General features: G+C 37.5%; 1 protein-coding gene across 1 annotated transcript in view; it reads right to left on the bottom strand.

Annotated features, from left to right (window-relative positions):
- Positions 1-17,156, bottom strand: part of GALNT2 (polypeptide N-acetylgalactosaminyltransferase 2) — a 95,260-nt gene that overhangs the window by 45,430 nt on the left and 32,674 nt on the right. The gene's annotated exons all lie outside the window — the stretch shown is intronic.

The raw sequence follows: 17,156 nt of genomic DNA, 5'->3' as shown, positions 1-17,156 counted from the left end.
TAACCATTTAGATGGGGGGTGGGGAGGGGGCAAAGAGTTTCATCAATGCCCTCCCCCAGTTTCCAGCATTTATTCTGAACCTGTAAATCTCATTTTCATTTCAACCGAGAAAGAAAAAAAAAAACCACAACCACCACTTTTTTGCATTCTTATTACCACAAAAACACAAAATATGATGTCAGAATTACCCCATTATGCATTTGGAAGAAGTGGAGAAAAGGCTCACTTTAAAACAAGAAAGAACCAGCAACTGCATGGACTGTATGCCAATTTGCACACTACACTTAGCCAAAGGATTTAAGTGCCATCAGCTTCTGTTGTTCTTGCACACTTGCCAAAAGAAATTCCGTTCCCTTTTCTAAATCTGCACCGAAGGAGTCCTGTTTACAAAACCAGTTATATTGGCACTATCCTGCTAAAGACAAGACCTTTACTACAACATGCAAGGAGATACTGGTTAGTATAGCTGTAGTGTTGTAAGTGCACCTAAAAACATTACCAGGCCCTGGAGCCAAGCAGTGCAGAACAGTTCTTATCTCTTATAGGAATCTGCCAGTCTCCAGAGCAGGGTGCTGGTTTATGAAGTGCATACTGGAAAATGTCTCTGCCGTCCCAGCTTCTAAGCCACAGCTGGGAGTTCTTTGATGGAATAGTAAGTAGTTGGAACAGGCCAAACTTATGCTGGGGAACATTTTGACCACAAATTATACCATTTCAGCTTGTCCCCAGACATCTCAGAACTTTCCAATGTAAATTCTGCTTAAGCATCTAAGTGCTAAGTGGGCACTAATATTTAGAAATATGTTGAAAAAAGGCAACAGATTTCTAAAATACTGAAAATTAAAACTAAATACAGATGCTTTTTTCCCCCCTGAGAAATACAGGGTTTTATAAATCAGTTTAAAAATGAATGCTACCAATGCATGCTTTTCATAGCATCATGCATCAAGGATCCTGGAGAGAAGGAATTTGACCAGGGTCTTATACTACATATGACCATATTGGTACATGCTTTTGGCTACTGGGCCTTGTGGAGGTCGATTGATACCTTTGCTTAAAGAAAGATTTAGGACAACAACAATAAAAATAACAAAAAAACCCCACACCAACACAAAAACACTCTCTCCCAAAGCCACACAATACATTTCAAGAAAATGTTTGACTCACACTGATGAGAGAAGTTATGTGTCACTGTGCAATGAGTCCCACCAGCACAAGTGAAACAGATGCTTTCTGCATTTTGAGAAAGTTGTATTTCACTAGTTTGTGAAATTTGGCTTTGTGCACCATTTTAAAAACACTACAGAAACACTTAAGTCGAAGTATCAACTGTAGCTGCAAAATTCAATGAAGCTCTTCACTATTCCAGATGACTGTAATGAGTCTAAAAAATACGTAAGTTAAAAAATAAATGCAAAACATCTGCTAAACAATCAAAACAATAATGCAAGGGTTTCTCCTGTAATTAAACAAAACAAAAACTATCGAGTGCTTCCTCATTGTCCCCCTCCCTTTAAGTCTTTAGGGTAAAACTTTGCCTTCCCATTAATCCTTCTAGCTAAGGACACACGCCATTGAGCATAATTATTTATCAAGTTCTTTCACTTTGGATTTTATTGCTGTTGTGTTTCGTACTTTTATAAAATAAACATAAACTACCAAAGGCAAAGTTAGATGCAGAAATCTTACGGTCAAATGCCATTTTGAATTCTTACAAATTTGACACTTTCAGGAAACTACTTGGTACAGCCTTCAGACATTCTGAGGTGAGCCAAGCTGCCGGGATGGAAGTTGCCACACTGCATATTGTTGGATGTTCAACTTGCCTCCTAGGACTCCTTATAAAACAGTATTGTGATGGGGCAGAATGGAGCATTAAGGGATATTAACCTTGAACTTTGCGCCCTGGATTAGGACTTTGTGGCAGTTTTCTTCTCTAAAATCAGCGAGTCAGCTAAAACTGATATTCCATTGTAAGCACTAACTTTCACTCAATTAAGAATTTGGAAAGTACAAGTGGGAAACCCCTACCTTTCAGGCGCAAACAATGTTATACCCTTTAGCAAGAACTTGAGAGCACAAAAAGAGATAAAAGCAGTTTGTAAAACCATAGGCATGAATACTACCAGTTTCTTTACATCTCTGACTGCACATTGCTTCAGCATGTTAATTTGGTGCTATACAGGAATCAGCCATATGGTCAAATGGCATTATGATGTTGCCATCACCACAGAGAGTGGCGATGGCTACACCATAATGCTCTAAGCTTTTTCATCTTGCTTAGAGTGAAACAAAATCTCAGCTTCTAATGTGACCTTAAAAAGCCACTTGCTTTTGAGGAGTAATCTTCTTGGCAGAAGACAACAATGCTGGCACTGACAAAATTCATTCATACAGAAAGCTAAGCTTAAGGGAAGATTGAAAGCAACTTAAACTGCTTAAGAGGAGGCACAGCTCTTTAATCGTGAGAGCACAAGAGGGAGATTTCATGAATAAAAACTGAAAAGGCTACTGTATTTTTCTATATTAAAATACTGTTAATACTTTACAATAATATTTTCCTGACAGTCTTAAAAAGAGCCAGCAATATCAGGCTACAACTGAGTATGCAAATGCACATGGAAAACCATTTTAAGGTTATTGAAAACAAAAAGGTAGCTGCCAAATACCAGAGACATTAACCACTCATTAGATTTACACAGAACACCACTATAATAAAACCTTTGTGGTCATTGTTCATGCAGTTATTTTCTTAGGCCAGGACATATCAACAAGATATTAAGCGCACGCCAGCTAAAATGCATGTGTTGCAGGGATTTGGCATATATTAATTTCACACATCATGCCACTCCTTCCCACTAATTTCTGAATCAGTACTAGAAGACATGCAAAGAAACAAAATTGCAACCTTTCAAGTCCATTTGTTGGGCAATATTACAACAATACTGCAGTAATATTTTAAACATAACAAATAAATGTACATTAAATGTAATTTTTAAATTCAATTATCTAAATACCTTTGTTATTCCCAAAGCTCTGAAACTAAGCGACGTACATTTACTTAACATTTTGTTAAAACATTCCTTGCAGCAATGACCTTGCACAATTCGTTATGGTAAATTGAGTAAACTAAGGGTGAGGTGGATGTTTTTTTAGGCTGATTAATCACTGAAGTGCAGCAACTTTTTCTTTCAGGATACTATAAGGTCTCCATGCCTCAGAAAGCCCCCATCTACTGACAAACCTTGCTATTACTGCTCACTTTTCTTTTCCTGCTCAACTCACTCACTCCATTAAGACTACCTGAGAGACTGAATTTGAAATATGTTGAAAATGCAACATCAAACCCCACTTCTGAGAACTGAACTCAAAAAAATTGTTTCAGGAAATTATTAGTTACACATTTGCAGCTGCTCTGCTGCAGGGAAACAATGAGGTAGTTCAAATTCAAAGCAGGATTCAAACATTTTTATAGCATTTCTACATATATACAACAAGACATCGTATTCCATGAGAAATTTAAGAGTACTCAATTTGAGTTTAGAAAGCTGTAATTATACACACATGTACATTAGAGGATAATTTCATTACCATTACTTGAATCTTCCAGACCACTTACCCTTCTAGTTTTGGTATATTTGTATGCATTGAATATTATATTCCTTACAAGCATTGCAACACAATTTTTTGTCAGTTATTTCATTTGGCATCAAAACCAATTTTAAACTGTTCCAAGTCCCTAGGTATTGCTTCTATTAAAAAAAAATTAAAACCACACTTAAAACCACTACTGTTTTTCCTATTTTTGTCTCACAATACATTTCTTCCTTTTAATTATAGTTTCAAGTATCACGGATTTGACATTTAACTGCTACGAACTAGATCTCAGTATAGCAGAGATTTCAACACCACAGTGGCTTCCTATCAAGAGAACAACTTAACAACATGAAACATCCTTAGATACATTAAGATATCACACAGACCTTACAAGTAGCAAGTCAACACAGATCTCTGAAAAGCTCTTGAGGTTGGAAATACCTCAAGTGGGAGCTGACTGTGTCCCCAATACCAGCCATTCCTCTCACAGGCAATCTAGATGATGAACATCATACAACATTTGGGCACAGGAGATGGCTGGGAGTTATGTGCTACCTGGGCCGGTGGACATTCAGAGAAAATAATTGAGAAATGTATCCTTGTTGAACAAAATAACATATTAAGACTTAATATCCATTTCAGAACTTGTTTTTAGGCAAGGACTACTGCAGACACATTTTCCTCTACTAGTGATTTTCCAAGAGAAAAGCATATACTGGCAGCATCTTCAAAGAGCCTCATTTAATCCAGCTGGCCTAATACAAGGCTGTGCTGCATCCAGCAGTACAGATCAGTCAAATGAAGTGATCATTTTGGAAGGGGTGCTCTCACTGCAAGACAGCTCCTCTCAGGACTTCATACACTTCTGTTCTGACAATGTACTTGGGACCAGACACTCAGAAGCACTTCCATGTTGCGTGGAGCAGCACTTGGCATTACAACAGTTTAATGCCTGCTGAAGTTTACATCCCTAAACCAAGCATAAAGGCTCCTCACAAAGCTTAGTTACTGAAGAAAAGGACTCAAAGCCAAGGAGAATCAGACAGCTGACTAAGACACTGACAAAGCCAAAGCCCAAGCTTCTTTGCCACTGCTTAGTATCTCCTCCTGTACTTAATATGTGCCTCTTCCCCCCACCCCAATTCAGTTTACAATCTTTTAATTGGCTATCACATTGGCTAAGTAAGCCCTGAAGCACCAGTTCCTTCCAATTCAGGAAGATGTTCAGCAGAGTCCAGCATCCAGCTCGACTTGCTTTCTGACCCAGCACTCACTCACTGCCTCCTTCCTAAGGCATCTCCAGAAACATGACTCCAGTCCCTCTTGCTGCAGTAAATGAATCCAGCTTTCCTGTGTGCCAGGCAAGCACTCTAGCAATTTAATGTAATTACATTATGGGGCACTCACTTCTTCCCTTCTCAGCAAAAACCTTTTGTACAAAACAGAGAAAAAGTATCCTCTGAAAATGCCTGGAATGCCGCTTCTTACAGAAAAGACAAGCAGGAAAAAACCCATAAACAAATGCTAACTTCCTTTGACTGCCAACCTGCTCAGCATACTAAACCAGACATTTCCAAGCACACCAGGAAGTGAAGCATAAATAAATACGAAAAACACTAAAAAACTATATACTTTGCAATGTTTGATTATCACTGTTGGTGCCCAAAATTATTACAGCAAACATGATTTAATTTCATTCTCACTCCTTTACTCAGTGTAAGTAAATTGCTGTCAAAGGTACATTCCTTTTGTATGTTTAAGTACTCAAAACAAAAATAGAAGCTTCCATCAGGGTGAACACACACAGCCCTCATAAGAAGACAATTTTAAATTCTCAAAAAAAGCAGGGAAAAGCATCAGGATTATACCTTGATGGCTCCATGCATAGGAAATGTGTTTAGATATACTCTCAGTGAATACACTAAAAACATTTTGAAAATGGCAATTACTATAAGGTGTACTCTCTAGACAAAATTAAATGCCTTAGTGTCCTACCATCTCTGTAAATGTTACCTTTACTTAGCGCAAAGTACATATTTTGGAGCTTAAAGGCACTACCTGAAGTACTAAAACAACTATAAAATGTGACATTTTCTAAACCTAGAATGGATTAAACAAAAATAATGCTTGATCTGAAGTTTCTGGAAAACAAGTACATATATTCTCTGAGGAAGGTCTTTGCAGTTGAAGACTTATTTGTACAGTAATTGGGATCAACTGGAAGTTCTGGTTCAACTTCATTTCTGGGCACAATAGACCTAAACTGACAAAAGCCAAGCAGCAACAGAAAACCCCAGGTAGGGCAGGTCAGGCTATTCAAGAAGTAAGCGTTTAAGTATAGATCAGCTATTAAATATGAAGATTTGCATGCAAATATATTTAAGATTATCTGTAAATTTTCATTAGTTCCCTAAAAGTAGCAGCATGACTTATCCCCCAAATACCCACACTGGTATAATATACAAGGGATTAATTTATGAGCCCACAAATCCTACACAGTTTTAGGCTGTATTTCAGTATTTTACAAAAAAATTAATTTTTCTGTAAGTACCTGTCATCATAATGTGATCCTAAAGACATTAAAAATAACCCCAAACCCTCAACACTTTTACAGCTTAGAGAGAATTCTGGTACCCTGCTCCAGGTGACCTCTAATAAACCATGTTCCCTTTTGCCTAGAGACTTCATCCACTCTAGTGATAAATGTCAAAACTAAGTGGACAACCTTATCACCTACCAGTAAAGCAGAGAATTAAACATTACTTGCCTCACAAAATTGGCAATCTAGTATACCACCAGAAAGAGGAAACAAAAAACTCACAAACCCCAGAAACTACAACACCCCTTTGAATTCCATCAGCTCTACAGTGAAAAAACACTGTTAGATCTAAAGTGATTGTCAGACTGACAGTCAGTACAATGCAATGACACACACCCCCACACAGAGTGCGGGTAAGAACACATCTTCTTGCTAAAGGCTACTTCTATCTAAGTCTTCCATGTTGAAAGAAGCCCTGCCAACCAAAGATTTCCACAGAGGCCACCACAGACAGAAGCAGAATCAGCACCTGCTGTGAAGTGCCCAAACACCAGAAAGCAAAATGGATCTCTCTCTGGCTTGATTTTCACCTCTCCACAGAAACAGCAGAAGTGAGGGGAAGGTCTCATACACCAGACAGAATGTGAATGGACAAAAACACTGCAGAGGAGCCACGAAAATGTTTCACTGTTTTTTCTAAGGTCACTCAATCCTCATGATTCATGATGCTGCATAAATGTACAAGGATAGATGGCAATGGCAGGGCAAGGGGGAAGTGTAGGAGAAACATACAAGGGTACTGGTACTGATAGAAGGGTATAATCTCAAGTGCACCAGTAGCTTTGAAAGCAAGGAATTAGCGTCTCTAAAGATGGCAGCAGGTCACAAACAGTATCCAGTGTTTCCTGTTAAATTCATCATGCCTCAAAAAAAAATCTCACTGTCTGCACTACCTGCCACAGACTATGAAAATAAAACATCACAAAACATTTGCAGTGATTATTTAAATTCAGGGTAACACCTAAGGCTATTATCACCCAGTTTAAGTTTCCAAAAGGAAAGATTGATGGTGACAAAAGACATTTCTTTCAAAAGTTAGTTCATGTGGGTTTTTTTAATAATGTTGAAAACAGCCTTCTATTCCATCAGTATCTGTCAGTGCAGACACAGTTACGTGATTTATACAAGTAAGTGCACACTCAGCACCAATAGCTTTTAAGTTGCTCTTTTAGTTGTGCCAGATTGGGAAAAAAAAATCCAAGAATATATTAATCATAAATCATCATCAATCAAAACAGGCTGATTGATCTGATTTGTTATAGATAAGCAAGCAAAAAAAAAAAAGCAACCCCAAAACTTCAACAGCAAAAAAGAAGAACTTGGAAACAAAACCTTACCATTTGCAACTTGTTAAAAGCATCTTAGGTATAAGCACCTTATATTCAGGTGCAGAGGTATATTCACCTCTAAGGAACATTTTGTCGTCTTATCTGGTGTGAGTTAAAAGGTGTTTTGAGGCACATACCTAGGCAGTAGCAATAATTTTAGCATGCTTATCCCATACCTTCTAATGCTTGCAAGTAATATTTTTTTTTGTTTGTCCTGGGTTTTTTAATTGATCCATTTCTGGAATGGGAAAAGGTTGAAGAAGTGGCAACTACTTCCAAACAGGGCATGGCTTGATACACAAACAGTATCTGCCCACTGTGCTTCTTTCAAACTCCCCAGCTCTTGTTTGAGAATTACTGTGCCTATTCATTTTCTCACTTGAGTGCTTTCCAAGATGTGAAACCTGAACATTACGTAGCTTAATACGAGTACACAGGCCCCAAGTCAGATCCAAGGGATACAGAGGCCTTATTAGTCATTCAAAAAATTATTGAGATTAGATTCCTGTTTAACAATCCCAGTTGATTCTACTTAAAGCAGATGAAAGAGCCCATGGAACAACTAGTCCAACAAGGGGAAGAAACCAGAAGGACATCATCATCTTAAACTGGTGCAATGCTTTGCAAAGCAAGCATGGAGCTGATGCTGCTTACTCCGACAAGACAGCTGCTGTACAGTCCAGCTGCTGTTGACAGGGGCTGTTCACATCTCACCACGTCTCCATCTTGAACTCGTGGACTGTCCCCACTTCTCCCTTTATACACACTGGTGTGGCAGACCAGGTGATCCAACTCATTTGGCTGACTTGACAGTGAGCTGGGGAGGATATGGATGTATCATTTCGCTGGGTGGGATTTTTTTAAACCACAGGACCAAGCACTAAATTATCTGAGGTACTGGATGCAAGGGAAGCATTCCCAGCTAGGGTAGCAGGGGGAAAAGTGCTGAAAGGGGTGTTCCCATTACAAGTAAAGTATTACAAGTTTAGTTGCAACATTAAACCACCCATCACTCAAAACCACTACAAATTTTTCTTCTTGAAAGAAGGCAATTACTCAACAAATGCTCAGGCATGATTTAATGCCACCTCTTGTTAATTCTACAGTATTAGAAATGTCTGATGAATTAGCCTGTATTTTAAAGTCCTACCCCTAATCCTCTTTGAATTCAAACTCATCACTGCTTGCTCTTAGCTCTCTGAAGAAAAAAAGAAAAGAAAAAAAAAGCTTCTGCACAGGAAGAAAGGGGAAAGCACAGAAAGCAAAATTTTGTTTTCATATTTAGTTATACGAGAAAGTCTCATTTTCTGGAAGTCCAGGAAACTGAAGTTAAATATTTGAAAGAAAAGTGAAGTATTAAATAAATAAGCAGAACTCAATATGAATGCATCCAAAAACTTAAGTATACTGAAGTATTCCAACAACCCAAATCTCCCCCTATATAGATCTGAATGAAGCAGTAAGAAAATTGCTCACCAGCAATACAAGAACCAGATGCAGCAGAAAGGAAGAACAGAAGAAAAAAATTCCCATAACTTGTACATGCATCTTGAAGCACAGAGAGCAGAAACAGAAAGCAATTGGAACTAAACCCTCTTCACTTAATTTTGGTTTACAAATATTTAAACTTGCAAACATAACTGAGATCAAAAGGACATCAGAAATGCAATTACATCTAAAACCAAACTGCTGTAGCTCACATCCACAGTTTGCTAGCAAAGGGGAAAGGTGACTATTATACCACAACAACACAAATTGTTAAACCAAGAAAACTCTCTTGCATTAAGGAAAAAGAAAGAAAAAAAGAGCAAGATACAGCTAACAAGTTGAATGTTTTGCTGTATGAGATCTGTAGGGCTACAATGCAATAAAGCAACACAACATCACACTTATATTTTCTCAGCCATAATGGAAGGTTACCACAGTCATATAAGGAAAGTGAAGATAGACTGAGACAAAGGAATTAAAGTTGCTGTGTCTTGGAACTTTGCTGTAGAATGCAAGAGCATTGCTTTGGTCTCTAAGAATATAATAAGAAAAGAAAAAGTAAGACTGATTTTAAAATCACAACTTTTTGTTTTAAAAGGGAAAAAGGTTAATCTTCAGATTCAGAAAGCAAGGCACTGAAAAACAAGGAAACCATTTCCTTATACCTCTTTCAAAGAGGTCATCTTTGAACACAAAGAGATGGAATAAGTCCCAGAAGTCTGAAAAATTACTTAGTAACTCCTCTAATTAAATAACCTTCAGAGGAAGCTTGTGCTTGACAGATGACTTCTGCCTTCAATAACTCTCTGCATATTTTCTCTCTATCTCAACAGTAGGATTTATGATCAGGTCTCCGCAGCTCTGGGCATGTGACACAGTACACTCAGTATTACTTTTCATCATCTGTGTTTAAAAGTTAAGACTTTTACTGGAAAAAAAAAAAATTGTCCACAGCTAGTGTAAAGTTTTCGTCCAGTTCAAAAATTCTGACAGTAAATTATATCTATTAATGCATTAAACATTAAAGGCTCCATACTACAAAATTCACACAGATGTTTGCCAATAACATCTTTGATTTTTGCCAGACCCAGACAGCATCACTCATCTGCAATACTCTGGACTACTAAATCAAAACTCAATCCCATAATGAAACAAATGCCTATGAGAAACAGGACAAGAAGTCTGGAAGACAGACCCCTGCATCAGAAGGAAGAAACATTAATCACTACTGAGATAATGGACATCTATACTTCAAATTTTTTCTGCCAAACTTTAATACTAAGATTTCTACCTGAAGCAGGCAATGTGGATCTTTGTATCTATGCTCAACACAAAATAAAACTGTATAACATTATTCCTTTGAAAGACACCATTCTGCAGTAAGGCACCAACTGGAAAAGAAAAAGACTGGAGGGTTTTGTCTACTAAGGTTAACCCTCAAACTGATGCTGTTACAGGAAGCCGATGTCAGAGCACTCTATTAGTAAAATTTTGACCACACAGACACAGAGCTTCAAGGCAGAAAATTAGGCATTTTGCCTTGCTGCTCCTCGCACACAGCACTGCCTTTCCCCCAATCTGGGCTGCATTAGCTTGTCTGTACTCCATGAAAGAGTAGTCCTTCAAGCTGGGATCCTGTTAGTTCAGCCCTGAGCAAAGGCAGATTGTAAGGCACAGAGAGGAGCAGTAATTTTAGGCAAATTTTATACCAAGTGTATAAATTGAGCCCTTTAGATACAATTTAGGTCCTGTGTGCAAAACATTCAATATTCTCACTGTGTATCAGATATATCTATCAGACCTGGGAGCACAAAGTTAACAATACACAAACTTATTCATGGGAAAGACCAAGGGGAAAAAAGTTTAGAAAAGACTGAGCAATTTACTGAGGCACCCCAGGAATTCTGCACACTTGCAAGCAGCAAGGAGATTTCACACTACCCAGGCACACTGGAGTTAATCTCATTCTAAAGAGAGATGGAAAACCTCCTCCTGGATGCTAAGGCCTAACAAGAAAAGGTTGGGGGCTCAAGTCTGCTGAAGTTATGGCCTATTCATCTGCAGCCTCTCAGAGGAGAGGTCACCAACTGTGCACCCTTAGCGGAGATCTCACACAACCTCCACAAAGAGCCTTTATCATAGAAACTGACGTAAGAGGGGGGAGCCAGAATTAAAGCCTGATCCAAGCATGACGGCTAAGCCAAGTGCAGTGCAGAAAGCTTTTGTGCTGCTCTCAAACCTCCCAAAATAAAGAAAAGTCTTGAAATTTAACAACTCAAAAGAGTCCAACAGGAAAAATTACTCCAACCCAGACTCCAGTTTAAGGCTGCCTAACTCAAACTACTAGAAATTTCTCAGTCAAAATTTAAACCCTTCTGCAGAACTTTATGAGCTACCATTCTCTAGAAGACATCCAAATACATGGAAGATCAACCTTAAGGTCAAAAAATGTCAAAAGATGAGGTCAAAGCTGTCATCTAGTTTGGAAGTCATGAATAGTATATAACAGACAAGAGCAAAATGTCACTCCTATCATCTAGTGTTTTCACAACACATACTGCCCCACTATTTTTAACACTGAGCTCTCCGCCTCTTCTCACTATATATGACCATATACTGACATTTAAGACATAAGTCATCCCAAGGTAGGCGAGGAAAAAAAAAAAAGGATATGAGGAGAAAGACTCCTTGTATTCATGTGCATGATGTGCATGCATGCATATATATGCACACACAAAAACATATACACACATGCATATACAGAGTTAACCACAGACTGACTTTGTACTAGAAAACTAGGGGGAGGTACAGGGCAGGAGATCAAGTACACTTTTAAAAGTACAAAAAAATCCTAACAAGTAATTTAAACTTCCACTAGATTATTAAAAAAAAATAGAATTAATTGGTCTCCGGCAAGTGAGAGAAGAGTTGAAATCACTATCATAGCACAACAGCAAATAAAAAAACGGAAATATACATTACCACAAAGAAGACACAACCAAAACAAAACCTAAGGAGCAACAAGAATTCACAAAACCTAAGAAAAACAATAGTAATAAACATCTTGAGCCCAAGCCACAGCATCATTCGCAAATTTAGCTGGTAGAATAAAGTCACATGGATTAGAAAAGTCCTTAAAGATAAGAGATATCCTAAAATATTTAGAGAATAAGAAACAAGTTATCAAACTTGAAGGAATTCAAACTACATGAGTCAGAATGTCCTATCTTTTTAATGACTTGCTTTGAATAGTGTGGATAAATGAAGTGGGTGCAGTCAACTGGCTTGACTTTTTAGACCAGTCACACTGTCAAAAAATTAGAGCCACCAGGTTTTAGAACCCCCACACATTGCTCTAATGCCTTACCCCATTTTGCTTGTATTTTGGGAAAAAAGCAGCAAAATACTGAGCCATAGAACACAAGCTGAGTGTCGCAAACTAAGCTTCAGAGAAGTAGCGTGTAGCACATTTCTCAGACTAATAACTCAAAAGCTGTTTCTAGACTAATGAGTAAATACGATCTGCCAAAATTCCTTATATTTTGACTCACATACCCAGATTAACAGTTGAATTGCAGCCTAAATGCACCTTTACCATAATTTAAGATTTCAGTTAAGACTACAATGGGTAACAGAACTACACAAGCAGGAGCATTTATAAACTAAGGCCATGAGAAATTAGGCTTTCTAATCTTTACCCACAAGGAGCTACAAATATTTAAATTCATGATACAGTCTTTCCTTCAGGGAAGTCATAATCTGATCTGCCCTTATCTGCTACATTGTCTATTTTCTTTCAAACAGCTTATCAAAGATGACACATTGAAGTCTATTTTGAATTGAGCAACAGATTCAAAAGCAGAACGTGGAAGACTAATAAGAAAGGAAAAAAGAGAATAGTCCATCAAAAGAGTTTTCTGGGTCAGGAGGAAGGCCTAAAAAAAGGTCTGACACACACACGAAACCAGAAAAAAACCCAAACTTCCTAGAGAAAATGAAGAAATACTTCAGAACTACCAAGTAACAATTCAAAGTGAGTGTTTCTTTGACATTTAATTCTCACCACTGGACAAATATGTTTCAGATAACAGCAGCTTTAAAAGGTTTATTATTAAACATATAGTCACCTTGAAAACTCATTTATTTTTCACTTGCTGGAAAGCACAGATAAAGACAGAGACATAGATTAGGTCACCTGCTCTCATTGTGTGCATTGTTCTGTTGATAGATATTACCCACATGTCGAGATCAAAGCCGAAAATAAAAAGTGCTAAGGAAAATCCTGAAAGATAAAATCACCCAAATTTACACAACCACATAAAGGAACATTTACAAACAATTTAAGAAGAGGGAGATACACGTTAACGTCTCCAGTCACTGCATGCTACTTTCCAAAAGCCAAGTGTCTGGTACCCTTCTGCCAGCCCCAAGCAATATTGCTTGATGTCTCCAATCTTCCTCTTCTTTTTCTTTTCCACTCATGCACTCACACTCCTCTCCTCTAAGAGGATTAATTAGTCCTTAAAACCAGAGTAGAATTCCTTGATGCTCAAACTCATCAGGTGCCACTGAATGGAGCTGTAACACAAACAGGAGTATGTTTTGTTTGTTCTGATACTGCTTTTGAAAGTCACCAGCTCTATTTCCTCAACCTAACATCAAAACCTGTTCCAATCCTGTATTTCACTAGGCTTTCCCTTTCCCTTTCACCAAACTTCTTTAACCGCCGGCGTTATAAAGAGGAGTTGCTTACCATGAGCATTAGCTGGAGAACCTATACATTATAATTCTGGGTGGTCGTATTTGGTTCTAAAACACTATTAAACACTGTTTGCCTATCTTCTGCTGCTGCTTCAAAGCCACACACAGAGAAACTACCGATTTTACAATCTCTCACACTTGTGAACCTTTTAACATCAGCACTTAAGGCAAAACACTCAAAAACTCATTAGCAGCTACATATCCAGTGCTAACCATTTGTTGCAATTGGACATATTTATAAATAATGCTGAGATTATATAGAGGAAGCGTCTAAGCTTTCTTACACACAGAAAAATGCCCCTGATTGAAGCAAATGGCCAAGAGTTTTCCTTCATAGGCAAACAAATACAATAAATTTTTTTGGAACACCTGTTGCACAAAATTATTGTGTTTATTTTTGTATCAGCTGCTTTCACTACTACCAAGGGAATTCTCTTTTCTGGTTGAGTTAGTGAAAACAACTGGCCCACTGCTAAAGATGAAAGAGGTGAATTGTCAGTCATAAGCAGGAACTTAAAATTTTAGAATCCTATTTAAGTAGGTGAAAAACAAAAGCAAATTGAACATTTGTTAAAATCCACAACCTACAATGAGAGCCATAGGTTTTCTTTTAAGGAAAACCATTATAAGTAAATTGCTTTTTAATCAGGCTATTAGTTTAAATTCTCTTCAGATACAGTAATAGAAACATCTTAGTAAATGCACAACTACAAGCAACAACTTGGAGAATGATCTTGGTTCAATCCTTGGTTAAAGTAAGCCTGAAGCGTTGCACACTTTATTTGTGTTTATTGATTATTTTTGGACACAGGAAGATCTTGCATTTATGAAATCAACCTGCTTGAGGCAAAGATAAACTTATAGAGAAACTCATACACTGAAGTTTACACTACACTTGAATGGAAGATACTGATTCTGTCTTAACCATCAGTTCATTCCACTGACTATAAACCACTGCTGCTAGCATCACTGAAGAAAAACAACACAATTCAAATTTTAGATTTTCAAATATTCTTTCACATTGCTTTTCAGAAGTATATTAACTAATAATAAAATTGGATTTATGGAATAATGAGACCTTTGACACCACAGTAAGTAAAAAGCAGAGCAGACTTTTTAAGCCTAGGATACAAAGTTTTATCAATTATTATTCAAGAGTTATCTATTGAATATAGTATGTAGAAATAGCTCACTGGTAACCATAGTTTCAGCTTTGTGGATTGCAAGCAGCATCTTTTATTTCTTAGAGTCCCTTTATACAGGGATAAGCCTATGCCTGCATCTTCTCACTTTCAACTTGAAAATGTTTCAAGTAGTACATTTTTCCTATCCTGTTTAACTTATATTTCTTAGCCCAGTTTTCCTACACATTAATAGATTTTTTTTTTCTATCATCTTGCATTTCACTGAGTGTCTGGATTAAAACAGTTTATTGATTTTTTTTTAATCTGCTTTTCTGTACAGAATGATTTAAAATAAAAGAGAAAGACTGTCCCCACAGTAGTTCTTATTTCACTATATATGCTACTTCTTCCTTGCCCACCTTCCCAACAAAAACTACACAGTACTTCTCAAGCAGTTTACATATTTGATTGCAATTCTTAGGGATAATTTTGGGGAGCACCTACCTCCACAACCAATAGGAGCTCAACCATATCAAGAAAGAGGAATACATGGGGCAGGGGAATCAATAGAAAAGATGATCTGGAGAACATAACCTATCAGTCCTCAGATGTCATATTAAATGGACTCTCTTCTGCAGAAAATATATTGCTTCCCCCTTTTAAGTAGTTAGTCCTTTGTATCTACTTAGATCCATCCAGGTTAAATTACAGGAAACTTTGTAGTGAGGACAAAGATAAAGGAATTTGACAGAAAAAATGCAGAACATGCACCAGAAACAGAATCAAGAGATTTTTCAGAAGAAAGGGGTTCATCTGGAAGTCTCAAGAGATGGGGAAAAGAGAATTTAATATACTGTTTACTCACAAAATCCAAACATGCACAGCTAAGGGGGGGGAAAAAAAAAAAAAAAAAAAAAAGCTGTGTACTCAGGTTTAATAATGGAAAAGAAAAGAATCTTGGGATTACTTCTACCGTAACCTCTTGGAAGGCAGCGGAGATCATATGGAATGGTTGTCCAAAATGAAAAGAAACCTAGAGCTTTGCACCAGCAGGATCAAGAAAAAACAAATCTGCTCTGAAGTTCAAAATGAATCTGAATCATGAATATCTACAAGCTATATAACAGTATGAATAATACATAGTCCAGATGAGAGAAGTAAATATTAGCTCTCTTAACCAAATCATTCCTTTGGAGATGAAATAAAATATTGGCTATTTTTACTTAGCTTAGTCCTCACATTTTCATCCCCTTAAAAGTGGAACTGCATCCCTGATGACAACACATTTTCTTGGCTAAGTTCAGTATGACCTTAAGAGCTCCCAGCTTTTTAAAAACTGTACTGAAATTTTGTACCCTCTTGAAGATAGGGTGGTTTTATTGCCAGTTAAACACTAGCATTAATTGCTGTAGCTAGGGTAAAAAAATACAATGTATGAAGTAGGAAATGAAATACAGTGTATGCAGCACAACTCAGGGAACTCACATGAGAGATCTACTGGAAGAAAAATACTATCTTGCTCCTCCATGCTATTGATAAACTATACATGTCTGCTTTTCAACAAAGGACTAGATTAAAATTAGTTTTCCTTGCTCCCATACCAGACTTCTTGCAGTTTGCATTCTTAATCTGCTTTCTACACTGATTCAGCACACAGAAGGACGTTCTTACACATGCACATTGACAATATGTTTAGTTACAGCTGAAAAACTGTTCAAAAAACCCTAAAGCTTATTTCTAATGAGTTTTGCATGTCTAATTCTAAATACATAGAAAAATAAACCCAGTTTTCTCACGTGCACAGTGCCACCAAAAGATTAGTCCTTTCCAAAAAGCGATCAACTCAGCCAGCAAGAACTAAGGACACACAAGATAAAGGCAAAGGAGCAAAACTGGTGGACACAGATCATGTCTGTCCAGGTGCTCTTCATCAGGGATCTGCAGAAGAGAGAACAAAGGAAAGCTCTGCTTTGACAGAGCTCAGCTCTTCTAGCAGTGACTCAAAACTATCAGAGAATACTTCAAAGGTAAGTTCCTCATCCTTCCATGAAGATACCTATTATTCTCTTACTGAGTGCCAACAGAGCACCACTTTACAGCTTTTGGTTTCATTTTCCACTGAAGACAGGCTCAAGGACTTCCAAGCAACCATTACATTAGAGTTTGGAATCCAAGGCATGCAGCTATGTTAGCTATGACCCAGGCAAAAATTGTGCAGCTCAAGAGCATGGAAGCACTGACACGTGAACCCAGATGTTC

Source organism: Corvus moneduloides, chromosome 3 (genome assembly GCF_009650955.1).
Source record: "Corvus moneduloides isolate bCorMon1 chromosome 3, bCorMon1.pri, whole genome shotgun sequence".
Taxonomy (NCBI): Eukaryota; Metazoa; Chordata; class Aves; order Passeriformes; family Corvidae; genus Corvus; species Corvus moneduloides.
This window is presented reverse-complemented; position numbering and strand designations above follow the sequence as displayed.